The sequence below is a fragment of the Hemitrygon akajei genome, chromosome 5 (genome assembly GCF_048418815.1).
Source record: "Hemitrygon akajei chromosome 5, sHemAka1.3, whole genome shotgun sequence".
In the NCBI taxonomy this organism is placed as follows: domain Eukaryota; kingdom Metazoa; phylum Chordata; class Chondrichthyes; order Myliobatiformes; family Dasyatidae; genus Hemitrygon; species Hemitrygon akajei.
The window spans coordinates 92,854,241-92,876,183 of NC_133128.1; the positions used below are offsets into that span (position 1 = coordinate 92,854,241).

The following is a 21,943-nucleotide window of genomic DNA, read 5'->3' on the forward strand; positions in this document are numbered from 1 at the left end:
AGGCTTCCCCACTATAGGAAGCATCCTTTCTACGTCCACTACAGATATCCCGCCTCTCCCGGAAGTTCGGGGAGTCTCCCACATATTGATAGCGGCTCCCTGACACCTGCAAATTATATACAATATCCTGGAAATCTATTTTTTTGAGAGGGGGAGGGAGAGGGAGAGGAAGAGTGAGAGGGAGCATCCTGATTGGCCTCTCTTCATGCTAAGTAGAACTATCAGTTGTCTCTGTGGGTGGGCTTTACAGTTGACCTCAAAAATAATGACAGTGTTGCTCGCTGCACTGTTTGCAACAGTGACTTTTCTATTGCCCATGGTGGGTTAAAATGTAAAAGACATGTTGAGGTGAGTTTAACAGGTGTCATTCAGTCATTAGTATAGCTAAGGTTATTTAAACTAGCTGGCTAGCTGCTAAGGAGCTACTCTATTGATATCCTACGTGATGAGGCCAAACTCCCTGTAGACTTTCTTAAAGTTGTAAGAGAATAAAAACATGACTCCATGATAATATAAGTACATATTTTGATGTCACATTTTCAGCATATACCCAACTTGGTTTACAGATTAGACAAAATCACTAAACAAAGTATTACATACACCCTTGGAGTCAACTGGGGGTGGGGGATATGGGGTTGCAGGGGGTGGGGGTGCTACCTCCCTGAAAAGAGTTTTTACAGGGTGGGATGTCTGCCACTACATCTAGGCCTTTCAATATCTAGTAGGTTTCAATGAAATCCCCCCCTTATTCTTCTAAACTCCAGTGAGTACAGACCCAGAGCAATCAGATGCTCTTCATACATTAGTCCTCTCATTCCAGGGATCATTCTCATGAACCTCTTCTGGACCCTCTCTCATGCCACACATCCTTTCTTAGATAAGATGCCCAAAACTGCTTATAATACCTCAAATGCAGACTGACCAATGCCTTATAAAACCTCAGCATTACATCATTGCTTTTATACTCTAGTCCTCTAGAAATGAATTTATTTGCCTTTCTCAACACCAACTCAACCTTTAGGGAACCCTGCACCAGGACTCCGAATACCTATTGCACTCCTGATTTCTGAATTTTCTCTCTGTTTAGAAAATAGTCTATGCCTTTATTCCTTCTACCAAAGTGCATTACTATACAGTTCCCTGCATTATATTCCATCTGCCACTTCTTTGTCCATTCTCCTAATCTGTCAAAGTCCTTCTGCAGTCTCCCACTTACTCAAAATTATCTGGCCTTCCACTTATTTTAGTATTGTCCACAATCCTGGCCGAAAAGCTATCAAATCTATCATCCAAATCAATGACATATAACATGAAAAGAAGTGGTCCAAAGACTAACCACAAGACTATAAGATATAGGAGCAGAATTAGGCCACTCAGCCTATTAAGTCTGATCATATCTGATCTAGGATCCCACACAGCCCTATAAACGTGCCTTCTCGCCATATCCTTTGATGCCCTGACCAATCTGGAAACTTCTGTTGGTTTTTAAAAGTTTCCCAATTCCTTTAGCTTACAATTAATTTTTGCAATATTTATATGCCCTTTCTTGCAGACTTCCCTTGTCTGCAGTCGGCTCATCTTCCCTTTAGAATGCTTCCCTTCTTTGGGATGGATCTACCCTGTGCCTTCCAAATTGCTTCCAGAAATTCTTAGTCATTGCTGTTCTGTTGTCATCCCCACTATTGTACAGTTCCAATCAACTTTGGCTGGCTCCTCTCTAATGCCCTCATGCCTCTGCAGTTCCCTTTACTCTATTGTAATACAGTACTGATAAATCTGATTTTAGCTTCTCCCTCTTAAATTGCACAGTGAATGCGATTGTATTACAATCGCTACTCTAAGGGTTCCTTTACCTTAAGCTCCCTGATTAAATCATTTTCATTACACTATACCCAATCCAGAATTGCTTTTCCTTAATGGGCTCAAACCAAAGCTGCTCTAAAAAATCCCTTGCAGCTCTTAACTCTACCCACAAGGATTCTGCATCTTACTATCCAATATCACCTCTTTCTAAGGATTTAATTTCATTTTTTATCAGCAGAGCCCACCATCCCTTCTGCCTACCTGCCTGTACTTTCGATGTGATGTGTATTCTTGGATGTTAAGCCCCCAGCAGTGATTTTCTTTCAGCCAGGCCTCAGTGATACCCACAATATCATACCTGCCATTTTCTAACTATGCTATAAGGTTGTCTACCTTACTTTGTGCATTCAAATATAACATCTTCAGTTCTGTATTCATCATCCTTTACAAATTTACCCCCAGGTTACCAGAAATCAAATTCTTATCCCATTCTAAACTTATTGTCTTTTTATTTACTTTGGAGACTTTTGTAATATCTCCTGGACTCTCCTTCCCTTTTACTTTAGAAACATAGAAAACCAACAGCACAATACAGGCCCTTTGGCCCACAATGCTGTGCCGAACATGTACTTACCTTAGAAATAGCCTAGGGTTACCCATAGCCCTCAATTTTTCTAAGCTCCATGTACCTATCCATTATCCTCACTTTTCTAAACTGTTGGACTGTTGAACCTAATATCTAGTTTAAAAGTTCAAAGTACTTTCATTATCAAATTACATTTACTATATACTACCTTCAGATTCATCTACTTACAGGCAGCCACAAAACAAAGAAACTCAATAGAACCCATAGCAAAGCAAGCAGATCTTAAGGTTGTATAATTTATACATTTTTTGATAATAAATGTACTTGAATTGTAGAAAAATGAAGACTATCAAAGCACCCTACAAAAAAAACCAAGTTGTACAAACAATAAAAGCAAGTGAATAACATTTAGTAAACACAAAGTACACGTTGATGCTGTGATCAAATCAACACGTACAAACACACTGGAGGAACTCAGCAGGTCGGGCAGCATCCGTAGAAATAAGCAGTCAACGTTTTGGGCCGAGACCCTTCATCAGGACTGAAGAAGCAGGGGGCAGGGGCCCTATAAAGAAGGTGGGGGGAGGGTGGAAGGTGCCAGGTGAAAAACCAATCAGAGGAAAGATCAAGGGGTGGGGAAGGGGAAGCAGGGAGGACATAGGCAGGAGAGGTAAAGAAGGAATGTAAGAGGAAAGCACTATGGGTAGTAGAAGAAGGCAGACTCATGAGAGAAGTGATAGGCAGCTGGAAGAGGAGGCAGAGTGAAAGTGGGATGGGGGAAGGGAGAGGGAGGGAATTACTGGAAGTTGGAGAATTCGATGTTCATACCAAGGGGCTAGAGACTACCCAGACGGTAAATGAGGTGTTGCTCCTCCAACCTGAGTTTGGCTTCATCATGGCAGTAGAGGAGGCCATGTATAGACATATCCGAATGGGAATGTGAAACAGAGTTGAAGTGGGTGGCAACCAGGAGATCCTATCTGTTGTGGCGGACGGAGTGGAGGTGCTCGACGAAGCGGTCCCCCAATCTGCGTCGGGTCTCACCGATGTAGAGGAGGCCACACCGGGAGCACCAGATGCAATAGATGACCCCAACAGACTCACAAGTGAAGTATTGCCTCACCTGGAAGGACTGTTTGGGACCCTGAATGGTGGTAAGAGAGGAGGTGTAGGGACAGGTGTAGCACTTACGCTTGCAGGGATAAGTGCCAGCTGGGAGATCTGTGGGGAGGGACGTGTGGACTAGGGAGTCGCAGAGGGAACGATCCCTATTTAGAACTGAAGTTCACAAAAGTGAGTCTCCAGCCACGAAGTTGGTCATCACTACAGCCGATCCAATGAGACTGACCTATCATCCTGCTTCTTAACCCCCTGCCAAGCTGGTTTAAACCCTCTCCTATATAGTTCTAGCAGATCTGCCCATAAGGGTATTGGTCCCCCTCAGGTTTAGAGTGAAGAAGCATGAGATGTGACTTGATAGAGGAGTATAAGATTATGAAAGACATAGCTAGAGTGGACAGCCAGCACTTTTTCCCTAGAGTGACAATGGCCAATACCCGAGGATGTCCTTTTACAGTGAGTGAAGGAAAGTTTAAAGGTCAACCAGAGTGCTGAAGACAACAAACTGTGCAAATGCAATATAAATAAATATTTATAAAAAATTGAGAACATGAGATAATGAGATACAGGATCCATAAAGTGAGATAATTGGTTATGGGAAACATCTCAATGATGGGCAAATGAGTGTAGTTATCCCTTTTTATTCAAGATCCTGATGATTGAAGGGTAGTAACTATTCTTGAAAATGGTAGTGCAAGTCCTGAAGTTCTTGTAAGTTCTACCTGATGGCAGCAGCAAGAAAAGACCCTGACCTGGGTGGTGGGTATCTCTGATGATGGATGCTGCTTTCCTACACTAGCATGTAAATGTGCCGAAAGGTTGGGATGTCTTTACTCATGATATACTGTGTCAAATCCACTACCTTTTACAGAATTTTCCTTTCAAAGGTATTGGTGTTTCTATACCAGGCCACAATGCAGCCAGTCAATAAATTCTCCACTACACATCTATAGAAGTTTGTCAAATTTCGATGTCACATCGAATCTTCAGTGACTCCTAAGGAATTAGAGGCACTGCACTGCTTTTTTCCCAATTGCACTTGTGCTGGGTCCAGGACAGGTCCTCTAATATAGAAACATCCAGGAATTTAGAGTTGCTAACCCTTTGCACTTCTGATCCTCCGTTTCCCTTTCCTGAAGTCTACAATAGTTCCCTGGTCTTGCTGACAATGAGTGAGAGGTGTTGTTATGATACCAGTCAGCCATATTTTCAATTTTCCCCCCAATATGCTGATTCATCACCACTTTTGATTCAGCCCACAACAGTGGTGTCATCAACAAATGTACTGTACTTAGTTACACAGTCATAGGTGTAAAATGATCAGAACAGGGAGCTAAGCACACATCCCTGTGGTGCACCTATGCTGTTGGAGATCGTGGAGGAGATGTTGTTGCCAGTCTGAACTGACTGGAGCCTGCAAGTGAGGAAACTGAGAATCCAATTGCACAGGGAAGTATCGAGCCCGAGGTCTTGGAGCTTATTGAGATGATGATGTGTTTGAATGCCGAGCTGCATTCAATAAAGAGCATCATGTTGTATGCATCTTTGCTGTCCAGATGTTCCAGGGTTGAATGAAGAGCCAGTGAATTTAGGGGAGATATTACAGAGAGTACCGTAGTATGTTCCTAGAATGCAGTGCTGGGCTGCTGGTAGAGGCACATGCATTACAGACCCTTAAGGAACTCTTAGACAAGCATGTGTAAGGAAAAACTTGAGAGTTATGGGCTATGCAGGAGGGTAGGGTGCGATTGATTATGGAGTAGGTTTACTTGGGTTGGCAAAACATTGTTGGTGGAAGGGGCCATACTGTACTGTTTTTTATGTTCTATACATTAGAGCAAGAACAGAAATAAAGTTGCAGGTAAAAGCTGTGAAATGCAGAGCTATAGAAAAAGTCCAGTCGTTCCAGGTAATGTGATTGGATGGAGAAAAACAGAGTTTATACACTGTTGTGACACAGATAACCTTTATCTTAATTACTATATTCCTTTTTATATATTTAGTATCTCATTTTATATTTCTTATCACATTTCTCGCACAATCTTAGGTGAGAGTAAGCGTTTGGCACGGACTAGAAGGGCCAAGATGGCCTGTTTCCATGCTGTAGTTGTTATATGGTTATAATTTATTTTCCCTCTCGTATTTTTGTTTGTCTATTGTTCCTAAATTAATGTTCTTTCGGGTTTACTTTTTTCCCAGTTTGATACTATCCTTGATATCCTTTGTTTGTAATGAAAGAATCATCCTTTTTGTAAAGTTTTATTTCATAGTGGGATATTTCCATGAAATTTATAAGATATCCCTTTAACCAACTGCCATTTCTTATCCAATTAAGAAAAATCATTATCTTATTACACACTTTGCCTCCACTTTCATAAACGTCATAACTTTAAGAAGTTAGTTTCAGGTCTAAGTTATGCTAACTGTTCTGTGGTTCCTGCTCCATGAGCGCTTTCCCTCATCCCTTCTCATTACTCAACATTTCTAAACTAGCCTGTTCCTTGACCAATTCCATGTTAGACAAGAGAATGTCTCCAGTGTATTCTGTGAACTCCTCCAAAGATACCCTTGCAGTTTAGTGCCTTGAGAGGGTATCAGGTGGTTACAGAGCTTCTCCTTTCAAAGTTATTCATCTTATTCTTCTGTACTTACTTGTCATTTGTCCATGTGATAAATGCAGATGTTTGGACAGTTCTAGAAGGAATTTGAAATAAGTTATCCCCATGATGGCTTACAGTGGGGTGAGGATAGATAAATGGTCAAAGCTTTAGAGGGCAACAATTGAATATGGCAATGTCATCAAGTGAGACTGAGTGGCATTTTATTGAGCAATTAGATGTCTGAAGGTCCCATAGACCCTAACAATTCTGAACTTCTCAGCACCTAGGGAAGTGTTGCTCAAAGAATAGATGCTTACCCTGGCTTTGCAGGCACTTCCGGCAATTGCTTTCTTTTAATTTAAATCCAAGGAAGAATCTTATAGAATTGTCAGAAATAGTGCATTTGAAGATAAGAGAATTTTATACTTCAGAGAAGATGGACCAAAACAAAAAAAGGCAGAAAATTCAAATACACAAACAAGAAACATAAATACAGCTTTAGTAACTATCGAAAGCTCTTAAAAAGGCAAAGTGTGGGTGCTTTAAAGACAGACCACAGAAATGTATAACTAGAAATAAGGAACAAGTATAATAATTAAACCATGACTTTGCATGAAACTTAACAGAAGAAGATATGCAAAATCTACTGGATTTACTAGAATATGAATATATTGATAAGGATGAGGAACTGAAAGAACCAAGTCAACAAATAGTACAAGAGTAGTTGGTGGGCTTGAAAGCCAATCAATTCTAAGGAGCACAATGATCTACATCTGCGCACTTTGAAGGAGTTGGCTTTAGAGGTAGTGGAATTGCCTTCTAAAGCTCTGTGCATTCTGGAGTGTTCCTAAGGATTAGAGGGTGAGCTAATGCAATTCCGCTATTCAAGATAAGAGGGAGAGCAAAAACAGGAAAGTTCAACCCCATTAGCCTGGTATCTGTGGTAAGGAAAACATTGGAATCTATAATGAAGATTGTAATATATTGCAATTGTCAGAGCCAATAAGGAAATATCATGGTTGACAAATCTGCTGGAGTTCTTTAAGGATGTGATGGCTAAAACCAGTGGATTTTCTGAAGGCACTCGATAAATTGCCACACAGGAGGTTAGGGCATCCACAATCTGATGTGGATTAAACATTGGCTATTGTAAGGTAAAGAGTGGAAGGGATTCTTCTTATCTTGCTAAACTGTGTCTAGGTTGGTGATGGGGTGGGGAGAGAGAATTAGTGCTTGGTCTTTAGCTTTTCACAATCAATATCAATGATTTGGCTGAGGAACTCAATTTCTTATTTCTTAGTTTGCTAACAAAACTAAAATAGGTGCGACCATGGGTACGAAAAAGATTGTAATGAAGTTTCAAGGGACATGGAGGAGTTAAGTGAGTGAGGCAGTCAACTTAGTGTATATTGTGGGAAAATTCCCGCTGCTGCCTGTAAGGAGTTTGTATGTTCTCCTAGTGGCTACATGGGTTTCCTAGTCTTCTCCCATTGTCCAAAGACATATCAATTGATAGGTTAATTGGTCATTATAAATTGTCCTGTGATTAGGCTAGGATTAAATTGGAGGACTGCTGGGCAGCATGAGTCAAAGGGCCTACTCTACACTGTATGTCAATAAATTATAAAACATTGTGGAACAATCCACTTTGGTGCACATAACAGAAAAAGAGACAATTTTGTGAGATAGTGAGAAACTGGGTGGTGATAATATTCAAAAGGACCTTGTATACCTGTCACTGAAGACCCACATATAGGTTCAGTAAGGGAATGAATAGGACATAGTATGTTGGCCTTTAGGTTGAAATAATTTGAAGACAGGAATACAGAAGTCTTATTGCAACTACATTGATTACATAGTTTTGATCTCCTTACCTCAGAGGATGTGTTGGCTGCCAAATGAGTGTAGCAAGATTCACTAGATTGGTTCCAGGGATATCAGGATTGCCTAAAGAGGAAAAATTGACGAGTCTGGCACTGTATTTTCATTGAGAAATACAAAGCTTTTCTGAGCTTGCAGGCTGGATGCAGGGAAGATGTTTTCCATGGAATAAAGGCTCTAGGACCTGGGAGACAGCTTCAGGAGAAAGACGTGGACATGTTCTGTACAGCTGCAGGCTACTGTTTTCTGGGAATAGGTGCCAGTCACAGCACCTTGGCATATCTTGCCATCCTTTCCATGCATGCTGAAATCCTAAGGAAGTATTGTTGTTTCCTAGAAACTTGGTGCAGTTCTTTCTCACCTTGTAAACTGTAGACAAAACTATTCTGTAGTGCTGTAAGATCTCAACAGAACTGGATAAATTCTCAGATAACAACCTGCTGTTACCTCTAATTCTGTTCACAGTTCCAGAATTTGTAAGAAATCCCGAGCAGTTGTGGATTGCGGTAGTCCACTATCATTGTTGGTGAGAGTTATTTATGTAAATGACCCTTAAAGGATGGTATTGCAATAGTATTACATCTGCTAGCATATAATGCATTACCGACTCAGATTAGCCAGACTCAAGCTTTAGACATTGCAAAGTACAGCAGACTTCAGTAACAGGATTTGTGCTACATAGCAATCTGCTTTATCTTAAATGTCAATTTGTGTTCTGCTAATTGAGTTTGGGAAGTCTCCACCCAAATGGCTTCAGCAAAAAAAATCTTCATCTAGCATTCTGATAATTGTTGTTTTGAAGTGTTCAGTAGGAATATGGCCTAGAAAAAAGAGCAGCAGACTCATAACTGAAAAGTTATTTGATAATCAATTGTTCTGTTCCTAGCTTAATAGAAGTGGATGCCTGAAATATTTAAGTGTTCCACCCCCATAGCTAGCATCACATTAATTTATTCAAAGTTAATACAGGTTTCATGAAATCACCCTGACCATCATCCTTCTTTGCAGTATCATCTAATATTTCTAATATTGTGGTCTGGATCAAATATGTCCACCTTTTGGAAGAAACATACACAAGTTGACTGATAGCAGATTTCTGTAAACTGAGGCTCCATCTGCCCGTCTGGTGCCCAGCTTGGGGCACAAGCTGAAGAGGAAGGAGGTTCCTCTGCTGGGTCAAAACTTATCCCTCATTTTTACTGTAAATGGGACTTTGCTGGGCACAAGTTGGCTGCCATATTTCCTTCAACTGTGTGCACACAATTACTTAATTGACCATAATGCATTCGGTAAAGGCATTGAATGAATGTCATTTTGTTAACCCATGCAAAAAGCTGACAAGGCTGCAGAAAACAATGAAATATCTTCAGAAATATATTTGAATAGATAAGTGGGGACTATTTTGCATATTGTGCCAACACAGCTCCATGTCTGACAAGTAGAAGTTTCACTCCTGTCTGGGTAATTCTGAAGCAGACGTTGCATCCTACAATGCAGATGTGCTTTATTCTTTGAGTTCCTCAGTTTAAGGTCGGTGTTTAAATTTAGCTTGACTATTACTAGCCAGGAAGGAAGCATGCACACAGAGCCTTCCTTTGGGCTTATTGTATTTGTTGTTGTAATTGATTTTTAAATAGGATGAGTGGCTGTTTCAGCTTTACCAGAGTGCTTCAGTCATTATAAAGACCATTGATTGCCCCAGTTTTGTGGTAAGGACAGAGATGCTTGACTTGTATTGTTGCTGAAAAGCTGGATAAATGACTGAATTCTCCTAGCTTGCTTGTGCTTGTTTAAAAAAACACAAAAACTGACTGCTCTGCAAAACAAACAGGAGAACCTTGGAACCTTCTCAGTGAAATACGGTAGTTATTTTTATTTTTTCTCCGTAACAGTGCAATTGAAATACATAACTATTAAGTAATAATAAGAGAAATAAATTCTCCCATATTTAGGCAGATGACTTGATCTTGTTGAAGTGGTATTAGAAAGTTCACACAAACCTTTTTTAATGTGTTTTCAATTTTGCAACAATGGTCAGAGGTAAAGATCTTAGTAACACCAATCAGAAACTAAAACAACTTGAGTAATTTAAGGAAAGCTAGTTATAGATTTATAAAAGACAAATCAGCTTGAAACACATAATTAAATTGATGAAGCAACAGAAGATTTATGAGGGGAATGCAGTGGAAATTGTCAATATGGATTTTTAGAAAGAATTTCAGACAAAGTGCTGTTCAACAAAAGTCAATTTAAATAAAAAATAACAGTGAATCATGATAACTAGTTATTTTTAATACTGGAGGATGGTAGAGAGAGTCAGGTCCACTGTATTTGTTTTGATACATGTCTAAATGACTTGGGTATTAGTATCGTTGGTAAACTTTAAACTCGGAAGGATTTGAAAAAGGACATGGGCAAGTAGAAAGAACAAAAAGGGAGATGGAATTTAAACAGAAGAGTGGGGCTGCTACATTTGGTCAAAGGGATGGCTAGTGATAATGGAGACTTTATGGCCATTGTAAAGATTGTGCAGGAACAGAAGGATCTGGGGATTCGTGTTCAGAGATCTTTAGCTGTGACAGGATACACTGAGGGATCAGATTACGAAATATATGGATTTTCAGGCGTCATAAACAGAGGCATTGAAAATTAAAACTGAAGTTATTCTGAACCTATAGAAAACTCTGCTCACTCACAATTAAAGTATCACATTTATTTGTGGTCATCATAATTTAAAAAATGTGCAGGTGTTTGAGAAACTGCCGACACGATTTTTCAGAATAGTTCCAGGAATGAGAGATTTTAGCAGAAGTTTTCTTATAATAAAGCAGGATGAAGAAAGATGTGATAGAGGTGTACAAGATTATGACATTTTTACATCACGTAGATAATTCTCTTCCCATTAGCTGATGATATAAGGACCAAGAGATGAAAATTAAGGGCAAAGAGACACAAGGAGGGTATGTGGATTACAGTTGTTACCCATTCTGCCTCAGAGGATGGTAGAACTGGAGAACAAAAAATAGGAAATTGCAGACACATAGGCCTTTGACAAGGTCCCGCACGGGAGGCTGGACAGAAAGGTTCAGCTGCTTGGCATTCAGGATGAAGTAAGGTAGTACATCGGAATTGACATTGGCTTCAAACGAGAAGTCAAAGCATGGTAGTAGATGGTTGCCATCCTGACTGGACTAGTGGTGTGCTGCAGAAACCGATGCTAGGCTGTTGTTGTTTGTCATCTATATCAACAGTCTTAATGATAATGTGGTAAACTGGATCAGCAAATTTGTGGATGACACCAAAATTGGCGGTGTAGTGGACAACAAGGAAGGCTATCAAAGTTTACTGTGGAATCTGGACCAGCAGGAAAAATGGGCTGAAAAATGTTAGATAGAATTTAATGCAGACAAATGTGAACTATAATGCTTCATAACTCCAAACTAATTGAAAGAAAAGCATGGAGTTGTGGATAACCTGTAAGGCACACACTTTTAGTGAGGCATACACTTTTGACGTGGTTGTGTAATGATGTCTGCCATTCATGTACTTTTACATGTAAACTGTAATGAATTGTGTAAACAACAAAAAAGCTTAATCAAACAATATATTTACTTATATAATATATAATACAACTCCTAAATAGATGTCCACAGCATAGTAAATTTTAAATTGTCCTATTCAGGCCTGAAGGTTTAGTTGCTGTGGAGGATTTCTTACATAATTGGGATAATGTTTTTCCTGCTTGTCAGGTGAGACTTGTGGCTGTGAAACAATCTCAGGTTCCGGGGCCTTGTGGCGGCCCACTTTCTGTGCAGGCGAACCGGCTCACAAATAGCCAGCACGCGGGGGGAGACTTTGGTCACGCACCTCTGACGTCATTTCCGCCTGGAGAGGGCAGGCGCTAGGGATTAAATGCCAGCGCCGCGAAGTTTGAATAAACTAATCTCGAAACGGCTTACCGACTGCGTGTCGTTATTTCAGCGCTGTGTGTAGCACATTGCTACAGTGGTGACCCCGACGGTCCAAACGGGATTTGGACCAAAGATGACCGACTCTTCATCTGTTCACGCAGTTTCGCTAAAACTGCCGACTTTCTGGACGCTGCGACCACGCGTGTGGTTTAGCCAAGCAGAAGCCCAGTTCCGGATTCGGCAGATATCCTCTGATTCCAAGCGTTACTACCATGTGGTGAGCGCCCTTGACCAGGAGACGGCCGCCCAGGTTGCCGATTTCATACAGTTGCCCCTGGAAGAAGGCAAATATGAAGCATTCAAAGCGCTGCTCATTGGGACCTTTGGCCTCTCACCGCGTGAGCGGGATGCCCGCCTGCTTCACCTGGACGGTTTGGGAGACAGACTGCCATCAGCATTGATGAACGAGATGCTGTCCCTGGCCGACAGACACAAGCCCTGCTTCATGTTCGAGCAAGCGTTCTTAGAGCAACTGCCCGAGGACATACATCTGCTGCTGGCCGACGCAGATTTCAGCGACCCCCGGAAGGTGGCGGCCTGGGCAGACGTGCTGTGGAAAGCCAAGAGGGAGAGCGTGGCTTCCGTCGGTCAGATTACCAGGCCACGCGCCCAACAGCGGACCAAACCAGGCCCGGCAGGGGGGCGCACACAGCACAGAGGAAGGAGTGAGGAGGACAGTGAACAGTGGTGTTTCTACTACCAGCGGTGGGGCACAAAAGCCCGTCGTTGTCGCCCGCCCTGCAAGGGCCAGAGCCAGGGCCAGCTGCCACTAATGACTATGGTGGCTGGCCACCAGAACAGCCTCTTGTACGTCTGGGACAAACAGTCGGGACACCGCTTCTTGGTCGACACCGGAGCGGAAATCAGCGTCTTGCCCCCGAAGGGGTACGACACCCGCAACAGGAAGCCAGGACCCACCCTGAGGGCTGCTAACGGCAGCACGATACAGACCTACGGCACCCGCACAGTGCAGCTGCCAGTTCGGTGCCAGCCGGTTCACATGGGACTTCACACTGGCCGCTGTGGCCCAACCACTCCTGGGGGCGGACTTCTTGCGAGTTCACAGCCTGCTGGTCGACTTGCAAGGGAAAAGACTGGTACATGCCGAGACTTTCCAGACATTCTCCCTGGGTGAAGCCAAGTTGCCGGCCCCACACCTCGACTCCATCACGCTGTTGGACAACGAATTCACCAAAATCCTGGCGGACTTTCCATCGATTCTGGCACTGCAGTTCACGGCAGCCATGCCCAGACACGAGGTTCAGCACCACATCCCGACCAAGGGACCACCTCTCCACGCCCGCGCATGAACCCCATGCCAATAACGTCTTTGGAGGAGCATTCCCACAAATGCCCTATCAGGAACAGACTAAATTCAAACAGCCCAGACAGGACTGGAAGTCCCAAGGAGGGGGACAGAGGAGCTATGGGCAATTAGCAGCCCAGGGTAACAGGGGGTCTTGGCGCGGAAAATTATAGTTTAACCTGAGATTTGGGAATAAGTGCTTGAGTTTATTGGGGCTTTTGTGCGCGGACTCTTAGTCTTTCTCTGTGTGAGACCCTATGGGTCTCAAAGGGGGGATATATTGGAGTATAAAAGTTGCATTGTTTGCTGTGTAACCAAAACTATGTAGTCAGTTTTGATGTAGATTATGTAGTCTGAGTTTGCTATTTGCTATGCATGTATCCAATTTAGTAGGAGAATGAAATCTTAAGAATGTAGAAGACAATGGTGTGTTAATAAGAGGTAGCTAAGAGATGTAGATTAGAACATGATTAAGCCAATAGGTAGAAACAATAGTGGCGGATGTACTTGTGATACGCAACTATAGACTGATTGGATATGCTAATGCAACTAAACCAGGAGATTGCTATAAAAAATGCGATGTACAAGGATCGGTGGGCAATCAGCGACTAGCTCAATGACTGTCTCAGCTTTGATTTGCAAATTAAAGTTTAATACTTCTTGAAGAATCTTCTGCGTCTCCTGGTGATTTGTGGGGCTCGAGAAACCACGACAGTAGCTGCATCCATTGCTACCAAGAAATTTATGCCCATGAATGGTCTGGCAAAATCCATGTGAATCTTCTGCCAGGGCAATGCAGGCCATTCCCAGGGATGGAAAGGGACTGTTCTTGGCAACTTCTGGACATGTTGGCATTCTGAACAGAGCATGGCAAGCTGTTGATTTATCCTAGGCTACCAGACAAAGTTTCAGGCCAACACTTTCATTTTAACCACACCTAGATGACTGGCTTGTAGCTTCTCCAACATTTTAGTTTTCAGCTTGCATGGCACAACAACTTTCAATTCCCACAGAAAGCAACCTCTGTCAAGGGCAAATTAATCCCGGCACTGGTAAAAATGGAGGAACTGGAATTTCTGCTGCACATATCAGTCATTTTGGATTGCCATGTAGACCTGAAATAGTGTGGTGTCTTTTCTGGTTTCCCTTTGGGTCATCTCTGTCATAATAGGGAGACCGTTGATTTGCATTAGGAAGAATATTCCAAGAGGAAGGTCCTCTTTTGTAGAATTTTTAGGTATTTTATTTTCCAAAGTTGAGTGGAGCCCATGAAAATGGAACAATCCATCAACATTTCCATGATTAGTTGTTCTTTTGAATTTGATCTTGTAGTTGTGACCTCCAAGAAACAGAGCCCATCTCTGCATTTGTGTTGCTGCTATTAGTGAAAATTCTGTGGATTGAAAAAGGACAGTAGCGGCTGATGGTCAGTAATGCGGGCATACCCTCTCCCATACAAGTACTGGTCGAAAAATGCTTTACCCCAAACTAGACTCATGGCCTTTCTGTCAGTTCTTTCCTGCAGCAGTAAGGGATCGTGATGCAAAGGGTATGAGGCGTTCATTTCTATCACTCATAATTTGATTGACTGCACTTACACCAAAAGGTGAGGCATCACAGGCAAGCTTCACTAGACCATGTGAATTGAGATGTGTGAGTACAATGCCTGATGTCACCATTTCCTTTGTCTTTTGGAAAGCCACCTTGTACTGCTTTGCTGATCGCCATTTCTTCCTGATCTGTAGTAATGAGTTGAAGGGGTGGAGCACAGTAGCCAGGTTTGGCAGGAACCTGTTATAGTAATTGACAAATCCTAAGAAGCAACTGTAATTGTAACACATCCTTTTCCTTGGGTCATCTACCACTACTTGAATTTTCGCAGCTCACCTGTGTAATTCTTGTGGTTTAAAGAATTCACACTTGTTGCATCATGTGCAGAACCCATAATCTTCTAATCTTTTTAACACTATTTTGAGGTTTTGGGGTGTTACTTGTCATCCTTGCCCATAACAATGATATCATCTGGGTAACACTGCATGCCTGGCCAGACTTGCAGCACCTGGTCCATTATTGTCTCCAGAGTGCAGGTGCAGATGCTACTCCAAAATCAAACCTATTATAGTGAGAAACACTTTGGACTCTTCTTCCACCTCTATCTGTAGGTAGACCTCAGTTAAGTTCACTTTCGAAGTGTTTCCCTCTGGAAATGTTTGCGAAGATATCCTCTATCCTGGGCAGATGGTGACCTTAACATCACCACAGATCCTGACAGACCCATTCTTCTTGGCCACCATTGGTGTTGCCCATGGATTCCACTCAATCTTGGAGAGAATTTCTTCAGCCTCCATATGATCTAGCTCATTGGCTGCTTTATCATAGTTTGTATAAGGAACCAGATGGGCTTTGTAATTACACCTCCCTCCCCTTTCTTGATCTTTCTGTCTCCATCTCTGGAGACGGCTTATCTACTGATATCTACTATAAGCCTACAGACTCTCACAGCTACCTGGCCTATTCCTCTTCCCACCCTGTCTCTTGCAAAAAGGCTATCCCCTTCTCACAATTCCTCCGTCTCCGCCGCATCTGCTCTCAGGATGAGGCTTTTCATTCCAGGACGAAGGAGATGTCTTCCTTTTTTAAACAAAGGGGCTTCCCTTCGTCCACCATCAACTCTGCTCTCAAACGCATCTCTCCCATTTCCCGCACATCTGCCCTCACCCCATCCACCTGCCACCCCACTCGGGATAGGGTTCCTCTTGTCCTTACCTACCACCCCACTAGCCTCCAGGTCCAACGTATAATTCTCCATAACTTCCGCCACTTCCAACGGGATCCCACTACCAAGCACATCTTTCCCTTCCCCCTCTTTCTGCTTTCCACAGGGATTGCTCCCTACGCAACTTCCTTGTCCACTCATCCCCCCATCCCTCCCCACAGATCTCCCTCTTGGCACTTATCCTTGTAAGTGGAACAAGTGCTACACCTGCCCTTACACTTCTTCCCTCACCACCATTCAGGGCCCCAGACAGTCCTTCCCGGTGAGGCGACACTTCACCTGTGAGTCGGCTGGTGTGGTATACTGCGTCCGGTGCTCCCGGTGTGGCCTTTTATATATTGGTGAGACCCGACGCAGACTGGGAGACCGTTTTGCTGAACACCTACGCTCAGTCCGCCAGAGAAAGCAGGATCTCCCAGGCCACACATTTTAATTCCATGTCCCATTCCCATTCTGATATGTCTATCCATGGCCTCCTCTGCTGTCAAGATGAAGCCACACTCCGGTTGGAGGAACAACACCTTATATACCGGCTGGGTAGCCTCCAACCTGATGACATGAACATTGACTTCTCTAACTTCCGTTAATGCCCCTCCTCCCCTTCTTACCCCATCCCTGACATATTTAGTTGTTTGTTTTCTCTCTGCCTGTTCTCCATTTCCCTCTGGTGCTCCCCCACTCCCCCTTTCTTTCTCCCGAGGCCTCCCATCCCATTATCCTTTCCCTTCTCCAGCTCTGTATCCTTTTTGTCAATCACCTTTCCAGCTCTTAGCTTCATCCCACCCCCTCCGGTCTTCTCCTATCACTTCTCATTTCCCCCTCCCCCACTGCTTTCAAATCTCTTAGTATCTCTCCTTTCAGTTAGTCCTGACGAAGGTTCTCGACCCGAAACATTGACAGTGCTTCTCCTTATAGATGCTGCCTGGCCTGCTGTGTTCCACCAGCATTTTGTGTGTGTCATTTGAATTTCCAGCATCTGCAGATTTCCTCGTGTTTGGGCTTTGTAAAACTTGGGTTGGCATTTTCATTTAACACTATGTTACCCTTTGCAGTTTGCAGTCAAACACATTGCTGTTAGACTGGCAGATTTTACAGGCTAGAATGGTAAAAGCGGCAAATTTTCTTCCCTGTTGTCCTCTGTACTGTGGGTTTTTATAGAACATAGAGCGTAGAACAATACTGACCAGTACAGGCCCTTCAGCCCACAATGTTGTGCTGACCCTTAAACCCTGCCTCCCATATAACCCTCCACCTTAAATTCCCCCATATACCTGTCTAGTAGTCTCTTAAATTTCACTAGTGTATCTGCCTCCACCACTGACTCAGGCAGTGGATTCCACGCACCAACCACTCTCTGAGTAAAAACCTTTCCTCTAATATCCCCCTTGAACTTCCCTCCCCTTACCTTAAAGCCATGTCCTCTTGTACTGAGCAGTGGTGTCCTGAGGAAGAGGCGCTGGCTGTCCACTCGATCTATTCCTCTTAATATCTTGTACACCTCTATCATGTCTCCTCTCACCCTCCTTCTCTCCAGAGAGTAAAGCCCTAGCTCCCTTAATCTCTGATCATAATCCATACTCTCTAAACCAGGCAGCATCCTGGTAAATCTCCTCTGTACCCTTTCCAATGCTTACACATCCTTCCTATAGTGAGGCGACCAGAACTGGACACAGTACTCCAAGTGTGGCCCAACTAGAGTTTTATAGAGCTGCATCATTACCCCGCGACTCTTAAACTCTATCCCTCGACTTATGAAAGCTAACACTCCATAAGCTTTCTTAACTACCCTAACTACCTGTGAGGAAATTTTCAGGGATCTGTAGACATGTACCCCCTGATCCCTCTGCTCCTCCACACTCCCAAGTATCCTGCCATTTACTTTGTACTCTGCCTTGGAGTTTGTCCTTTCAAAATGTACCACCTCATACTTCTCTGGGTTGAACTCCATCTGTCACTTCTCAGCCCACTTCTGCATCCTATCAATGTCTCTCTGCAATCTTTGACAATCCTCTACACTATCTACAACACCACCAACCTTTGTGTTGTCTGCAAACTTGCCAACCCACCCTTCTACTCCCACATCCAGGTCGTTAATAAAAATCACAAAAAGTAGAGGTCCCAGAACCGATACTTGTGGGATACCACTAGTCACGACCCTCCAATCCGAATGTACTCCCTCCACCACGACCCTCTGCTTTCTGCAGGCAAGCCAATTCTGAATCCACCTAGCCAAACTTCCCTGGATCCCATGCCTTCTGACTTTCTGAATAAACCTACCATGTGGAACCTTGTCAAATGCCTTACTAAAATCCATGTAGATCACATCCACTGCACTACCCTCATCTATATGCCTGGTCACCTCCTCAAAGAACTCTATCAGGCTTGTTAGACACGATCTGCCCTTCACAAAGCCATGCTGACTGTCCCTGATCAGACCATGATTCTCTAAATGTCCATAGATTCTATCTCTAAGAATTTTTTCCAACAATTTTCCCACCACAGATGTAAGGCTCACTGGTCTATAATTAACCAGACGATCCCTACTACCTTTTTTGAACAAGGGGACAACATTCGCCTCCCTCCAATCCTCCGGTACCATTCCCATGGACAACGAGGACATAAAGATCCTAGCCAGAGCCTCAGCAATCTCTTCTCTCACCTCGTGGAGCAGCCTGGGGAATATTCCATCAGGCCCTGGGGACTTATCCGTCCTAATGTATTTTAACAACTCCAGCACCTCCTCTCCATTAATATCAACATGCTCCAGAACATCAACCTCACTCATATTGTCCTCACCGTCATCATTCCCTCTCAGTGGTGAATACTGAAGAGAAGTATTCATTGAGGACCTCGCTCACTTCCACAGCCTCCAGGCACATCTTCTCACTTTTATCTCTAATCGGTCCTACCTTCACTCCTGTCATCCTTTTGTTCTTCACATAATTGAAGAATGCCTTGGGGTTTTCCTTTACCCTACTCACCAAGACCTTCTCATGCCCCCTTCTTGCTCTCCTCAGCCCCTTCTTAAGCTCCTTTCCTGCTACCCTATATTCCTTAATAGACTCATCTGATCCTTGCTTCCCAAACCTCATGTATGCTGCCTTCTTCCACCCGACTAGATTTTCCACCTCACTTGTCACCCATAGTTCCTTCACCCTACCATTCTTTATCTTCCTCACTGGGACAAATTTATCCCTAACATCCTGCAAGAGATCCTTAAACATCGCCCACACGTCCATAGTACATTTCCCTGCAAAAACATCATCCCAATTCACACCTGCAAGTTCTAGCCTTATAGCCTCATAATTTGCCCTTCCCTAATTAAAAGTTCTCCTGTTCACTCTGATTCTATCTTTTCCCATGATAACGTTAAAGGCCAGGGAGTGGTGGTTACTGTCCCCCAGATGCTCACCCACTGAGAGATCTGTGACCTGACCCGGTTCATTACCTAATACTAGATCTAGGATGGCATTCCTCCTAGTTGGCCTGTCAACATACTGTGACAGGAATCCATCTTTATCGCACTTAACAAATTCTACCTCATCTAAACCATTAGAACTAATCAGGTGCCAATCAATATTAGGGAAGTTAAAGTCAACCATGATAACAACGCTGTTATTTTTGCACCTTTCCAAAATCTGCATCCCAATCTGCTCCTCGGTATCTCTGCTGCTACCAACGGGCCTATACAATACTCCCAATAGAGTAACTGCTCCCTTCCTGTTCCTGACTTCTACCCATACTGACTCAAAAGGGGATCCTGCTACATTACCCACCCTTTCTGTGGCTGTAATAGTATCCCTGACCAGTAATACCACCCCTCCTCCCCTTCCCCCCCCCATCCATTTTAAAGCTCTGAAATCCAGGAATATTGAGAATAAAGGACTATGAAGGACTATTTTCTTAAGTCATTCATTCAGTTATGTTGGTAATTTTAGATATACCACAGGTTTATGAACATAGCATTGGGAAATTCATTGGTCTCCACTTATGCTGCCATTTACTGACACAAGAAGATAAATGTCTAGTAAGTCTACTAAAAGTCTAGTGACAAGAAGGCATACAGGAGTGAGATATATCAGGTAGTTGAGTGGTGTCGCAGTAACAACCTTGCACTCCACATCAGTAAGCACACAGAATTGATTGTGGACTTCAGAAAAGATAAGTTGAGGGAACACACACCAGTCCTCATTGTGGAAAGGGTAGGGTGAGCAATTTCAAGTTCCTGGGTGTCAACATGTGTGAGGATTTATCCTGGGACCAACATAAAGAAAGGCATATTCATATATTTCATTAGGTGTTTGAGGAGATTTAATATGTCAGCAAAGGCAATTTCGAATTTCTACAGATATACCACGGAGAACATTCTAACTGGTTGCATCACCATTTAGTATGGAGTGGCCATTGTACAGGATCAAAATAATCTGCAGAAAGTTGTAAACTCAGTCAGCTCTATAATGCCTTCCCAGCATCCAGGATATCCTCAAGGAATAATGCCTCAAAAAGGTGGCATCCATCATTAAGGATCTCCATCAGCCAGGATGTGCCCTCTTTTCATTGCTACTTCAGGGAGGAGGTACAGAAGCATGATTCGAGAACAGCTTTTTCCCCTCAGACATCTGATTCGTGAAAGGACATTCAACCCATGAACACTACCTCACTACCTTGCATCCACCACTTCCGCTGGCAGTTCGTTCCACACTCTCACCACCCTCTGAGTGAAAAAGTTGCCCCTCATGTTCCATTAATCATTTCACCTTTCACTCTTCACCCATCATATCTAGTTCTAGTTTCACCCAAACTTAGTGGAAAAAGCCTGCTTGTATTGACCCTATCAATACCCCTGATAATTTTGTATGCCTCTATCAAATCTCCCCTCATTCTACTATGCTCCAGGGCAGGGGTTCCCAACCTTTTTTACGCCATGGACCCCTGCCATTAACCAAGGGGTCCGTGGATCCCAGGTTGGGAACTCCTGCTCTAGGAAATAAAGTCCTAACATACTCAACTTTTGCCTATAACTTGGGTCCTCCACTCCCTGCAATATCCTTGTCAATTTTCTCTGCACTCTTTCAATTTTATTGACATTTTACTACAGATAGGTGACCAAAATTGCAAATTAGGTCTCACCAATGCCATATACAACTGCAACACAACATCCTGATTCCTGTACTTATTACTTTGATTTATGAAGGTCAGTGTACTAAATGCTTTCTTTACAGCTCTATCTACCTTTATGCCACTTTCAAGGAATTATGGATCTGTATTCACAAATCCCTCAATTCTACTGCACTCCTCGGTGGCCCACAACTCCCCATCCAAGTCCTACAAACACGAGGAAATCTGCAGATGCTGGAAATTCAAACAACGCACACAAAATGCTGGTGGAACGCAGCAGGCCAGGCAGCATCTATAAGGAGAAGCACTGTCGACATTTCGGGCTGAGACCCTTCGTCAGGACTGATCTAAGTTTCCTAAGTCCTACCCTGGTTTGTCCTTGCAAACTGCAACCCCTCATACTTGTCTGCATTCAATTCCATTCACCAATTATCATCCCGTTTTTCCAGCTGGTTCAGATCCTGCTGTAAGCTTTGATAGCCTTTCTTGCTGTCCACTATACTTCCAATCTCAGTTTCACCTGCAGATTTGCTGATCCAGTTTACCAGACTATCATGCAGATTGTTGAAGTAGGTGACAAACAACACCGATCGCTGTGGCTCACCACTAGTCTCAGTGCCCCGAACAGAGACGCGTCCATCTATTACTACCCTTACTTCACCCACCAAACCAATTTACTGAATCCTCTTAACCAGTCTGTCATGTGGGACCATGTGAAGAATATCGCTTGCCTTCATGAATATTCCTGTTAACTTCTTTGAGAGACTCTTTAAGATTGGTTAG

At 43.2% G+C, this 21,943-nt stretch overlaps 1 protein-coding gene across 7 annotated transcripts in view; it reads left to right on the forward strand.

Annotated features, from left to right (window-relative positions):
- mcf2la (mcf.2 cell line derived transforming sequence-like a) overlaps positions 1-21,943 on the forward strand; it is a 275,198-nt gene that overhangs the window by 71,379 nt on the left and 181,876 nt on the right. Inside the window, exon 1 of one of the 7 annotated variants that reach the window (XM_073046066.1) lies at positions 9,498-9,519. The exons of the other annotated variants lie outside the window; for them this stretch is intronic. The gene's annotated coding sequence lies outside the window, so the exon portion shown is untranslated. Of the gene's footprint in view, positions 1-9,497; positions 9,520-21,943 lie in introns of those variants that run through there. 7 annotated transcript variants of the gene reach the window in all.